General features: G+C 49.9%; 1 protein-coding gene across 2 annotated transcripts in view; it reads left to right on the top strand.

Moving 5' to 3' along the window:
• The window catches only part of LOC144761620 (uncharacterized), an 878,183-nt gene that overhangs the window by 375,018 nt on the left and 490,900 nt on the right, over nt 1-12,265 (top strand). The window lies entirely within an intron of this gene.

The raw sequence follows: 12,265 nt of genomic DNA on the forward strand, positions 1-12,265 counted from the left end.
TACCAGGCTGCCAAAAGGGCAACAGCACAAGGAAAAGAGCAAGAATATGACTTGAATATGATGTATTCCTGCCCTTTCCCAGTAATGCAATGAGCCGCTTAGTTTTGCCTGTTTTTATGAGCAAAACAACTGGTAGGTAAAACCAGTTTCACACAATTCTCAGCATTTTTTTGAAACATGGTCATTATCACTCTATTTACTTTAATAATGATTTAGAAATCATTTTGAAAGCTCTCCAGTCATATTTAAGGGGTTTCTTCAAATAATGAATGGCATTGCATTTCCGATTTTTTAAATGGCATGGCTATAAAAATACAGGCTAGGCTATTAAAATACAGGTCAGGTGGCAAACCTACCTGTGGACACTCATAATTGGGAGATAGGGTGGCAACTAATGACTATGACGAGGAATACTAGGTTTCGGAGTAATAGAACTTAACATATGAAAACTAAAGTCAATGGAAAACACCCCACCAAACCTGCAGTTGGAAATACCACATAAATGTGTGAGGGATGACCAAGAAGCAGTATTGCGAATGCCTCTCGAAAAAGTTTTTTTTGAAAGCTGCCCAAAAAACTGAGGACCCTATTTTAGAGGGTAGTGGCACAGGCCAATGCAGCAAGTCACCTTGCTGCACTGCCCTGCATCACAAGGAAAGGGCAGAAATGCACTGTATTTATCCAATACAGTGCATTTCTGTCCTTTCCCCTTCTGCTGGCACCGTTTTGGTAGCCTACCACCAACGCAGGCACCCTCGCACCATGGTGCAAGGGTGCCTCTGTTGTAGGCAAGATTGTTTTTGTGCAGGAAGGGACACCTTCGAGCACAAAAACAATCCTGAGAGTTTGTTGCTCTTTCTATGTGTGCTGCAGAATATTTCCTGGGAAGGCGTATATAGGTTTGCTAAATCTGGAAATGCATCATAAACCATGGGAGTTGTGTGGGCACACCCATGTAATGCTCATGGAACAACTCCCTTGCGCATAATAATGCAATGCAGCACTATGCGCTGCGTTGCATTACTCCAGATTTTTGAAGCCATTCAAAGGCATGTAAAGTGGCTTTGTTTAGCTTAAGAAATATGACATATGGCTTGCATCGCTCTTTCACCACATTGCATCATAAATATGGCCCGGAATTTCCTCCTGAGTGAGCATGAACGGACCTGGAAAATCTCTTGCTGCTACTTAATATATAAGGGATAAAGTACCCCCTGCCATACATCATAAGGATATTGCAGTTTGGCAAGGAGTTCCATAACCATATAGAGGAACAATGCCAAAGGCTGAGTTCCTTTATAAGGTTATGGCACTCCGAGGAGACTTGAAATATTCTTATCGTGTAGGCCAGGGGGGTACTTTATCCCATAAAATACATGGTCACACCATCACCTTTCCCACAAATACCTTAAAATCTAAGGGGCAGATTTATGAGGCCCTTGCACCACTTTTAGGCCGCTGTTGCGTCACGCAAGGCGGTGTAAACGTGGCGCATCCCTACGAACGATTTACAACATGACGCATCTAGGCAGATGCGTCACGTTGTAAAGCCCTGCGCCGCTTGTGGGCGTTCCGGCGCAGGGTGGGCGTTCCGGGGCAGGTGCGCCTCGCAAAAGTGGCTGAGTGAAATCTATAAGATTTCACTCGGTCACTTTCAGGCCAATGCTGCGTCAAAAGCCTGCGCCTGGTTGAAGCAGGCGTAGGTCTTGACGCAGCATTGTTAAGATGGGGCACCCCCGAGCCTTGCTGGAGCTGCGTCGCGCTTGCAACGCAACTCCAGCAATGCGCCACCTTAACGGCACAGATGCGTCACGCATCTGTGCCGTTTTTGCCCCATGGTGCGCCGCATTGTAAATGCAGCGCACCATGGGTGACGGAGCTGTGGCGCACTGTGGCGCACATTAACTGGCGCATTCCTGGGGATGCGCCAGTTAACATAAATCTGCCCCTTTGTGCGTAGCTCTTTCATGTGAAAGAGCCTGAACCAGAGAATTGATAAACTAATAAATGGTTCTGCGCTAGACTCAGCCACAAGTGTCCGTTTATCCAGCTGACAAGTGTTAAATGAACTTTAATGATGGGTAGTGGGGAGTATAGGAACAACATTACAAAGAAAATTAATTAAAACAGCAGCAAATAGGTTGGTCTGACATGCTTATATTTTCTTATTTTAACACATAAACATTATGATTATCAAATGGTTACAACAGATCAAATGATATGCCTCAATTTTCTGGCTATATCTCTTTTCAAGACAGCAACCGTATAAGGGCTCTGGCAGCAGGCATTGTGATGTCAGAATTCGACTGTAATATAGCCTTATAGCCCGCCGTAGAGGGCTATACCGGCTATTAAAGGCCCTCTCCAGCGTTAAAGGCCCCGAGCCGAAGGCGAGGGCCTTTAACAAGGGAGAGGGACTTTAATAGCGGTATAGCCCATCTACGAAGGGCTATAAGGCTATTAGAACATTCTGTCACTAGAGGACAGAATGTTCTAACAAAAAAAACAAAGCCTTTTGGGAGCGTGAGGGGATTGGAATCCCCCCGGCTCCTTCTAGCCTTTGTTCACAGCCAGAGCTGTGAACAAAGAAACATTGGAATGTTGGAGCGCCAGGCTTATCCCAGCCATTATAAGCACAGAGCACTCCATTGTTTTCAATGGAGCTCCCAACATTCCAATGTTCTAATAACTTATAATTATAGAGTTCTGATGTCTTTTCTTTATTATCGGCAACTGGGTTCATCACAAGTCGCCGATTAGAAAGAAATTACAGAAAGGTGACTATACAGTGATTACAGAATCACATGTCATATACAGATATCAGAACAGATCCAATGGCTGAGTGTCACAGAAGTTGGACATCTTTCATGCCTTAGAATCCCAAATATAATGAATGAAGTATTGTTCTTACAAAAGAGATCTCTACACAAATACATGCTAAATGTTCTATGAACATCCAGATTATGAATCAGTCCTCAGAATCTGTGGAAGGAGACAGAAAACAGACTGGAAGCTCTGACTCCTGTGAAGAATGGAGGATAGTTGGATGTAGTGCTGTGTAAAGTGTGTGTGGTATATGCATGTGCTGAGTGTATGTGTGCCTGTGGTATAAAGTGCAGTTCACGTATTCTGCATACTTGTGCTGGGTTAGTATGTGCCTGTGAATGGTAGTGTACATGGCTGACTCTGGGTTCCATTTTGGGAGACACAGGGCTGCATGGTGAAGTAGGAGGAGGTAGAGGATTCCCCCAGACAGATTTATGTAATGCTGCATTCCTGTAAGCTGGTGGGACAACTGGAGAAAGCCAGAGGCAAGCTTTCCCGTACACTTCAAAAAGTGCTCTTTGATTCGAAGAGAGGTCACAAGGAAGGGGCCTAGGTACATTTCAGGAAGAAGAAGGGATGAAAAGAGAATCATAAAGAGGGGGGCTGCGGCCCTGGGCTAACCTTTTGATACATATATCACTGTGGCTGACATCCAGATGTGCACTCCTAGTCACCCCCATAGCCTGTGTTGTCGGGCTATCAGCTTTGGAGTCACTCCTGCTGTGACAGACTGCATTCTGGAGATTGACAGGGCAGAAGAGAGGGCACTTAAAAATGAAGCAGATCCCCAGGATAAAGTTCAAAGACTCGGATTCTAAATCAGATTTTTTTTGTCTGGAAATGGACTACAAGAAGGGGAGGTGGAGACTCAAAACATTGCCAACTGTCAAGCAGTCAGTCGGGCTGTGCGAGGAAGAGCAGCTCTGCAAGACTTCTGCCTGTGACCAGGGCTGGGGCCAAGGCCTGCTAGTCTCCCATCTGGGAGTGGGGACATCACCCAAGGAATCCAAGCCCGCCTGCCCTGAAGCATTGAGCACCAGCCCTGACTGCCTATCAAGACCAGTGTGTCCTGTGAAGAATAGGAGAGTGTTGGAGAGAGTGAGGTCCAGAGGGGAATCCTGTCAAGTGTAGTCCTTTAGTGAGGTGTGAGGAGATTGCTGCTGCACCGATCGGGTGGTTGCCTGTGTGTAGGGAAAACGTGGTGACCCGAGTGCACCCAGAGAGACCACTGTGAAGGGAGCCATGATCATTGCTGTGCCGAATGGTTCATTGCCTGTGTGCAGTGAGGAATCAGCAACCTCATGTGCCGGGGTGGCCGCCATAGAAGTGAGCTGTGATTATCGCTGTGCTAAATGGATCATCGCCCTTGTACAGTGAGGGATTAGTGCCCCTGTATGCCATGAGAGGCTGCCGTGAAGCGATTGCCATGCTGAGAGGGCTGTAGCCCTTGGGTAGTGGTGCGCCCACAACCCAGTATAGCAGATGGGGCATTTGTGAGTTATTCTGCTATGCAGACCGGTTCCGAACCGGTGTGCAGTGGAGAGACATTGACCCCGTATGCCGGAGGGGGTCACAGGGACCAAGTAAGAAGGGTAACCTGGTCAGGATCATCAACAGAGGAGAAAGGCAACCGGACCGGCACTATGACAGAGGATTAGCATCAGGGCCCTTGAAACACTCCCCTACCACCGACCGTAGGAAGGACCAAAGAACTTATCAGCTTGAAGGAGCCACGACGACTCTCCGATCGCTGGGGTGGCAGGACCTTGTGTGAGTCCCGCCTGGGATGCGCGCAGTGAACTCACTTGAACCAGCCGCTGCCACTCCAGCATGCGTGGAAGGCATGCACGGGAACTCTACTTGTCCAAGACTCGGACTTCAGGGGTCCCACATTCAGTCCAAGGCCAATGAACATCAGTGAGATATAGGAGAAGCAGCCTCCCCAGCCTGTCTTGTCTACAGGGACTCATCATTTTGCATTGCACCACTTTTATGCTCCTCTTCCTCCCCCTCGATTATGCTTACATTGTCATTCTTCTCTTCCACATTTGGCAGCATTGGTGCAGAAAGCTCTTCTTGAGGAGGCGCATGCTCTATTCTTAAGGCACCTACCTCACCTTCAGCGCATTTTAGATAAATAACTTTGATCTCGGTGCTGTGCTTCAAATGAGCCGGTACTCACTGGTACCAAGTACCACCATGTATTATTTTTTTCGCCAGACAGCAGAGGAGGGGGTGGGTGGTGTAACATCCACTGCCTTGCATTTGCTGATCACCATTCAGCTGGGCATTCAGTTGTGAGACAGGCAGGCAGTCCATCATCAGGCACACTACTGCCTCTATGAGTCCCAGCCCACCTGTGTCCAATTGACAAGTTTCACATAATCATCTAAATTGAAGTAATAATCTGATTAAGTGACATGTGCGCTCCACTTATTAATAATAATCCACATTTGTAAAGCGCGAACAATCACCCGTAAGGGTCTCCAGGCGCTGGGGGACGTCGGGAAGATTAAGCAAGTTATTGCCCAGAGTCACATGGTGCTGGGCTAATCTGCCGCCGGCGCCGGGGATCGAACCGTGAACCCCAGATTCCAGCGTCAGTCGCCCTGGCCGCGGCGCCACACCTCTACCTCTTATTCCATTGGGATTTCAAGAAGCAGAGTGTGCTAAAGCATCCTGGGCATCCCCTAAATATTTCCCTAACAGAACTGAGATGGAGATAGAGAAATTTTGACGGTCTTGAGGTTTAAATTGAGTCTGCAGTTGTGGGGTTAATTCTTTTAATCAACAGAAGATCTAAAAATAGCACAATAAGTCCTCGTTTGGGCAGCGAGCACTCTGCAGCTAAGTTTTTTATGTTATGAGGTCCACCTACCAACAAAGATGTGGAATGAAATTCCCCTGCCCTTAAGATCAATGGTTTAATGTTTTCACTTTAGTTGTCCATTCAGGTAGTGTAGCCAGTGTGTTGTGGGCCATAGTGCAAGGATGGGAAAGCCACCTCCCAATTGCTGCTGCTCGAAATATAGAAATAATTAGGGATCACTGGGCCCATCAGGCCTCTGGGCCACGGTGCAGTGCACCTGCTGCACCAATAGAGGCTTCATCCCTGGTCCACTGACAAAATGAACTCTATCTTCAGCTTGGTAATCTGCAACCTCATTTCATGTTTGTGAGCATTTCCTTGTGTGCACACAATACACTTTAGAGAGTTTATTGTGGACAAGGGGTGCCAAACATAGGTACAGAAGGGCCAGTTCCAGTCCAGGTTGTCAGGCTATTGACATAAGGTAAATGTACAAGCTAATTATCTGAATCAAATTGTGAGTGAGTGGTTGTGAATGGGAAACAACCTTTACTACGTAACTTTTACAACGCACTACCATTACAACAAAATGTTTACAACGCATGCAATTACAACACAACCATTACAACGCATGACACTACAACGCACACCACTACAACGCATGTTATTACTACTCAGTCATTACAACGCATACCATTACAACATATAACATTACCATCCAACACTTACCCTACTGTTGCACCCCCTGGAGTTAGAATAGTAATTTTTACCCCTACACTATCCAACACTTACCCTACTGTTGCACCCCCTGGAGTTAGAATAGTAATTTTTACCCCTACACTATCCAACACTTACCAAACAGGCAATGTAATCTTATGCGTTGTAATGGTATGCGTTGTAAAGGTATTACGCGTTGTAATGGAATGCGTTGTAAATTTACTTTTTAAAAGTTTGTTGTAATGGCATGCGTTGTAATGGAATGCGTTGTAATGGATGTTGCGTTGTAAAAAATGAATTGTAAAGGTATGCATTGTAAAAGTGTGCGTTGTAACGTCATACATCTGTTGTGAATGTGTATGAGTTTTTTTATGTGGTGCGTGAGTATATGTGAATCAATGTATTTAGTCTGGAGAAACGGCTCACAACCACCACATAGATCCCAGCCATGTCTGTGGGAGCCAGAGGCAGGATTGGCGGCATAAATCAACCCTGCTGGGTTTGCTAGACAGAGGGTGAGAAGCAGATCCCTCGCAGAACACAAGATAAAGCTTCACCATGCATTGGAGAGCAGGTGGAAAGTAAATACTGCAGAGGAGCAAGCAAGAGTTTGGGGGTTGGTCAAGCATGCATACTTGAGGGTGAACAGGCAGTGGATAAAAAATCGACTTCCTGGGCACTGAGTAAGAGGTGTTGCATAAAATCTCGTTGATTTTTAGAGGCTGAAGGAGGTGGGCAATAAAACGCAGGGAAATTGAGTGGCTTGGAGAAGAGTGGTCTTCAAAATAATGCTCACCCACACAATGCACACTGACTTTGATCCTTATGTCTAGGGTGATTGTGTCCAGTTGTAACCTCCTCGCATTCTTTTTTTGTTCAGGCACTTCCTCAAACCCTTGTAAAACATTTTCTCCTAACTGGCATCTCGCACCATTGGTGATCTTGAGCAGTTTGCTCTTACACCCTGTGATGAGGCATTAGGCGTGATGTTGTCCAATTTTTGAAAATATAATGATCTCAAAACTTAAAGGGACTCTCTAGTATAGCGAATAAAAACACTGTTCCTTTAGCCCAGGTTATCATCTCTAAAAAAACAGGTTTTATAGATTGCTTGATGATGTCAAGTGGAGTTTTGAAATATATTGTAACAGTATTCGCTGGATAGCCCCTCTAATGTTTTTTTGTTTTATGTGAGCTAGCAATACACAAAGATGAGATTGCTTATATTTTGTATATTGCTCTGAAATAAAGCTTTAATTAAATGTAGTGAAAAGCAATGCAATCTTTAGAATTTGGGCCAGTATTACAGTCCGAGTCTCCCACGTCGTCTGAGGAAGGAGGAAGTCAGACTGCGCGTAAAGGGGTCGATTAGGATGGTGGACGGAAATGGGTACTGTCCGCCATGGTCGGGGAAATTTTACTCCCGGCTGCGCCGCGGAGAATCCGCGGTTGCGATTAGGATATTCATGTAACGAAACTCCGACCGCGGCGGACGGATCATAACAAACACCGTCCGCGGTGGACGGAACACATCTAACTCCGTCCGCGGCAGACGGAGCCTAATGAACAGCCACCGCCGCGGACGGGAATGACCGCGGAAAAAGACACATTTACCGCCATACCTGTGAATACTCCGTGTCTGCAATTAGGATAAATCCGCCTGTACCACGGTACGCACAGCCATCCACGTCCGCGGCGGAAAGAATGCAACGATAAACAGTGCATCACTGCGGAAGGCCAACACGCACAACATCCCTAACGTCAAACAAATGTCAGAAAGTGTACCGCAAGTACAAAGCAAACATACGAACATTGACAACGCCCCCCCGATACACCAACACCAAGCACAAGCCACCATGACACGCCCCAAGTACCCAATAATGCACACTAGTCAACACGCCCACCTACCACCTGACTGGCAACAACCATTGAGACACGACTATAAAATGACACCCACACACTACCACAATCCTTTGCATCACAGCATTGCTGCTAGCAAGAGGCCCTAATCGATATACAGCTTACTCAAATAGAAGACACACAACCACCACCCTACCACACCCACCACACAAACACCCACCACACCATTCCTACACATCACACACCACACACCTGCACCCCCCAACTCACTCAACCCACACACTGAGCACCACACACCATGGCACCCAAAAAAAAACCAAAATTCACGGAGACCGAGTTGAAGGTAATGGTAGATGAAATCATCCGTGTTGAGCCCCACATCTTCGGGGCCCAAGTCCAGCAGACGTCCGTGGCGCAAAAGAACCACATGTGGGACAGGATCGTCAGTCGGGTGAATGCGTCGGGGACCGTGCCGAGGACGAAGCATGAAATTCAGAGGCGGTGGCATGACCTGAAGACCCGGGTGAAAGGCATCCGCGCAAAAAACTATGCAAGAGCCAATCATACTGGCGGCGGAACACCCCCGGAGCCCATACCCTACACCGATTGGGAGGAGAAGGTGCTGGTGATACTTCACCCAGAGAGCCTAGACGGACTTGATGAAGGAGAAGAGGCTGGTAAGTACAAACCAAGTACCACGATCAGTACGACATGGTCAGGCTCACACAACTGAGAAGACACATCTCCTACGCCCCAACCCATGCACGTCGGACACCTACTCACCAACATGTACATGGCTACCAACAAGCCCCCATGTTCACGGGGAGGGTGGTGGTGGTGGAGGGTGGGGTGTGTGAGAGGTCAAAACTACAACTCCCAACAGGCCCCCATGTTCACGGGGAGGGTGGTGGTGGTGGGTGGTGGGTGGAGGGTGGTGGAGGGTAGGGTGTGTGGGGTGTGTGAGAGGTCTAAACTACAACTCCCAACAGGCCCCCATGTTCACGGGGAGGGTGATGGTGGTGGAGGGTGGGGTGTGTGAGAGGTCAAAACTACAACTCCCAACAGGCCCCCATGTTCACGGGGAGGGTGGTGGTGGTGGGTGGAGGGTGGTGGAGGGTAGGGTGTGTGGGGTGTGTGAGAGGTCAAAACTACAACTCCCAACAGGCCCCCATGTTCACGGGGAGGGTGGTGGTGGTGGAGGGTGGGGTGTGTGAGAGGTCAAAACTACAACTCCCAACAGGCCCCCATGTTCACGGGGAGGGTGGTGGTGGTGGAGGGTGGGGTGTGTGAGAGGTCAAAACTACAACTCCCAACAGGCCCCCATGTTCACGGGGAGGGTGGTGGTGGTGGGTGGGGTGTGTGAGAGGTCAAAACTACAACTCCCAACAGGCCCCCATGTTCACGGGGAGGGTGGTGGTGGAGGGTGGGGTGTGTGGGGTGTGTGTGTGACAGGACACCGAAATGTGTGCAAATCTATATGAACATGTAATGTCCACATTACTGACCAGCTCTATCTTGTCCCTCAGGTGATCGTGAACTGACTGGGGAAACCAGCACCCGGCCGCAAGCCTCGCCTCCAACACATACCGGACTCTCTGGGGACGATGACACAGGCAGCTCCGGTGCGGAGGATGGGGCGGGCCCAAGCAGACAGCCAGGCCCATCTGGCTCACAGGGACTCCCGGGCCCGACAACCGTTGCATGTGTGACTCCAGCGATACCTGCCTCAGTGATCTGCAGAGTCCCCACCACCACCACCACCACCACCACCACCACCACCAGTACCACCAGTACCACGACTCCTGCCTGTGCCACCCTGCCTAACCGAGCGCACGACGCAGGTCCATCGGCCTCACACCCAAGCAGGGTGAGTGGGCCACAAAGGAGAGAGGCGATGGCACATCAGGCAATCAGGCGACCCACACTCCGCCGCACAGAGGAAGGACAGCTACCCCACCCTGTGGCAGAGTCCCTTCAAGCCCTAGCCAGGTGCCAGGCGTCATACGACCGTTCCCAGGAACATGCAGATCGTGCACACCAGGACTCGGTGGACAACACGAACATGTTGCGGGAAATTTCGGGGTACCTTGGCCAGATAGTGCACATCATGGGCCAGCAGACAACAATGTGGAGGAAATGGATTGGCCGGAACAACCCCACCCCCCCTCCACCAATTGTCATAGCGCCACCGTCACCTCCACCTCCACCGCCACCATCACCTCCGCCTCCACCGCCGCCGCCACCACCACCACCACCTGTGCCCCTGGCGACGGATGTGGCCCATGAACAACCTGCACCCCCAGCTGACTCACTTCCACCTCAAAGACGGAGGGGCCGCCCGAGGCTGGAAGTGGGTGAGAGCAGTGTTGGAGCGCCATCCACACGCTCCAAGAGGGGCCGCCAATGACTTTGACACTGCCTGAGCCACACATTCACCCTGCAAAGTATCCTGTCCCACATAGACAATCATTGGCACTGGTCTGCTGGACTAGCCTGACACCCCCCAATGTGGTGTCAGCACGGACATTTCATCTGCCATTACCTTCAACTCCAACTCCCTCCCCCCCCCACTTACTTGTAAATATTCACCATCACAAATGCACAACCTGTAAATACATTTAACTTACACACTCAATGATGTTTTGCCTCCATGTTTATTCACATGATTGCCTTCAGAAACACACGTAAACAGGTTCAGGGATCCTAGTCGTACATGATCATGGCGCTGCGGGAGTGACCTAGGGAAAATCAGAGACAGCAAACACACGTCAGGAAACAGATTCACACACATCACAACACACTGCACAGCAACATTCCACAAACTACACTCATCACAAAAGCATGGGATGAGAGGACACACATCATAGAGACTTGTATGTCCAAAGAAATGAAGACACACATATGCAACTCACTCTGCCTTAGTGAACTGTGCTGCTTTGTTCTTCCTGGGACGGAAGGAAAGTCCGCTTCACACTGCATCTTGCTTTTCTGCTGACGCCTCCCCTCAACGAGGACTCGCTGGTGTGAGCGAGTCGTGCAATCGGCAGGGCTAGTCAAACGCTCCCAGCTGGAGTCCCACGGGTAGAGGTTAGGGGCAAACACCATCAGCGAGCCGGGGGACTGCTAGGACCAGCATTCTCCAGGCAGCTCAGCTGGTTCCTCTTCCCCCGGCGCTCACGCCCACGGACATGCCCACCGCCTACCTGCAATAACTTTCGTGACACCCGCTTCGCGGGCGCCACTCACTCTGCCTTAGTGAACTGTGCTGCTTTGTTCTTCCTGGGACGGAAGGAAAGTCCGCTTCACACTGCATCTTGCTTTTCTGCTGACGCCTCCCCTCAACGAGGACTCGCTGGTGTGAGCGAGTCGTGCAATCGGCAGGGCTAGTCAAACGCTCCCAGCTGGAGTCCCACGGGTAGAGGTTAGGGGCAAACACCATCAGCGAGCCGGGGGACTGCGAGGACCAGCATTCTCCAGGCAGCTCAGCTGGTTCCTCTTCCCCCAGCGCTCACGCCCACGGACACGCCCACCGCCTACCTGCAATAACTTTCGTGACACCCGCTTCGCGGGCGCCACTCACTCTGCCTTAGTGAACTGTGCTGCTTTGTTCTTCCTGGGACGGAAGGAAAGTCCGCTTCACACTGCATCTTGCTTTTCTGCTGACGCCTCCCCTCAACGAGGACTCGCTGGTGTGAGCGAGTCGTGCAATCGGCAGGGCTAGTCAAACGCTCCCAGCTGGAGTCCCACGGGTAGAGGTTAGGGGCAAACACCATCAGCGAGCCGGGGGACTGCGAGGACCAGCATTCTCCAGGCAGCTCAGCTGGTTCCTCTTCCCCCAGCGCTCACGCCCACGGACACGCCCACCGCCTACCTGCAATAACTTTCGTGACACCCGCTTCGCGGGCGCCACTCACTCTGCCTTAGTGAACTGTGCTGCTTTGTTCTTCCTGGGACGGAAGGAAAGTCCGCTTCACACTGCATCTTGCTTTTCTGCTGACGCCTCCCCTCAACGAGGACTCGCTGGTGTGAGCGAGTCGTGCAATCGGCAGGGCT

Source organism: Lissotriton helveticus, chromosome 6 (assembly GCF_964261635.1).
Source record: "Lissotriton helveticus chromosome 6, aLisHel1.1, whole genome shotgun sequence".
Classification (NCBI taxonomy): domain Eukaryota; kingdom Metazoa; phylum Chordata; class Amphibia; order Caudata; family Salamandridae; genus Lissotriton; species Lissotriton helveticus.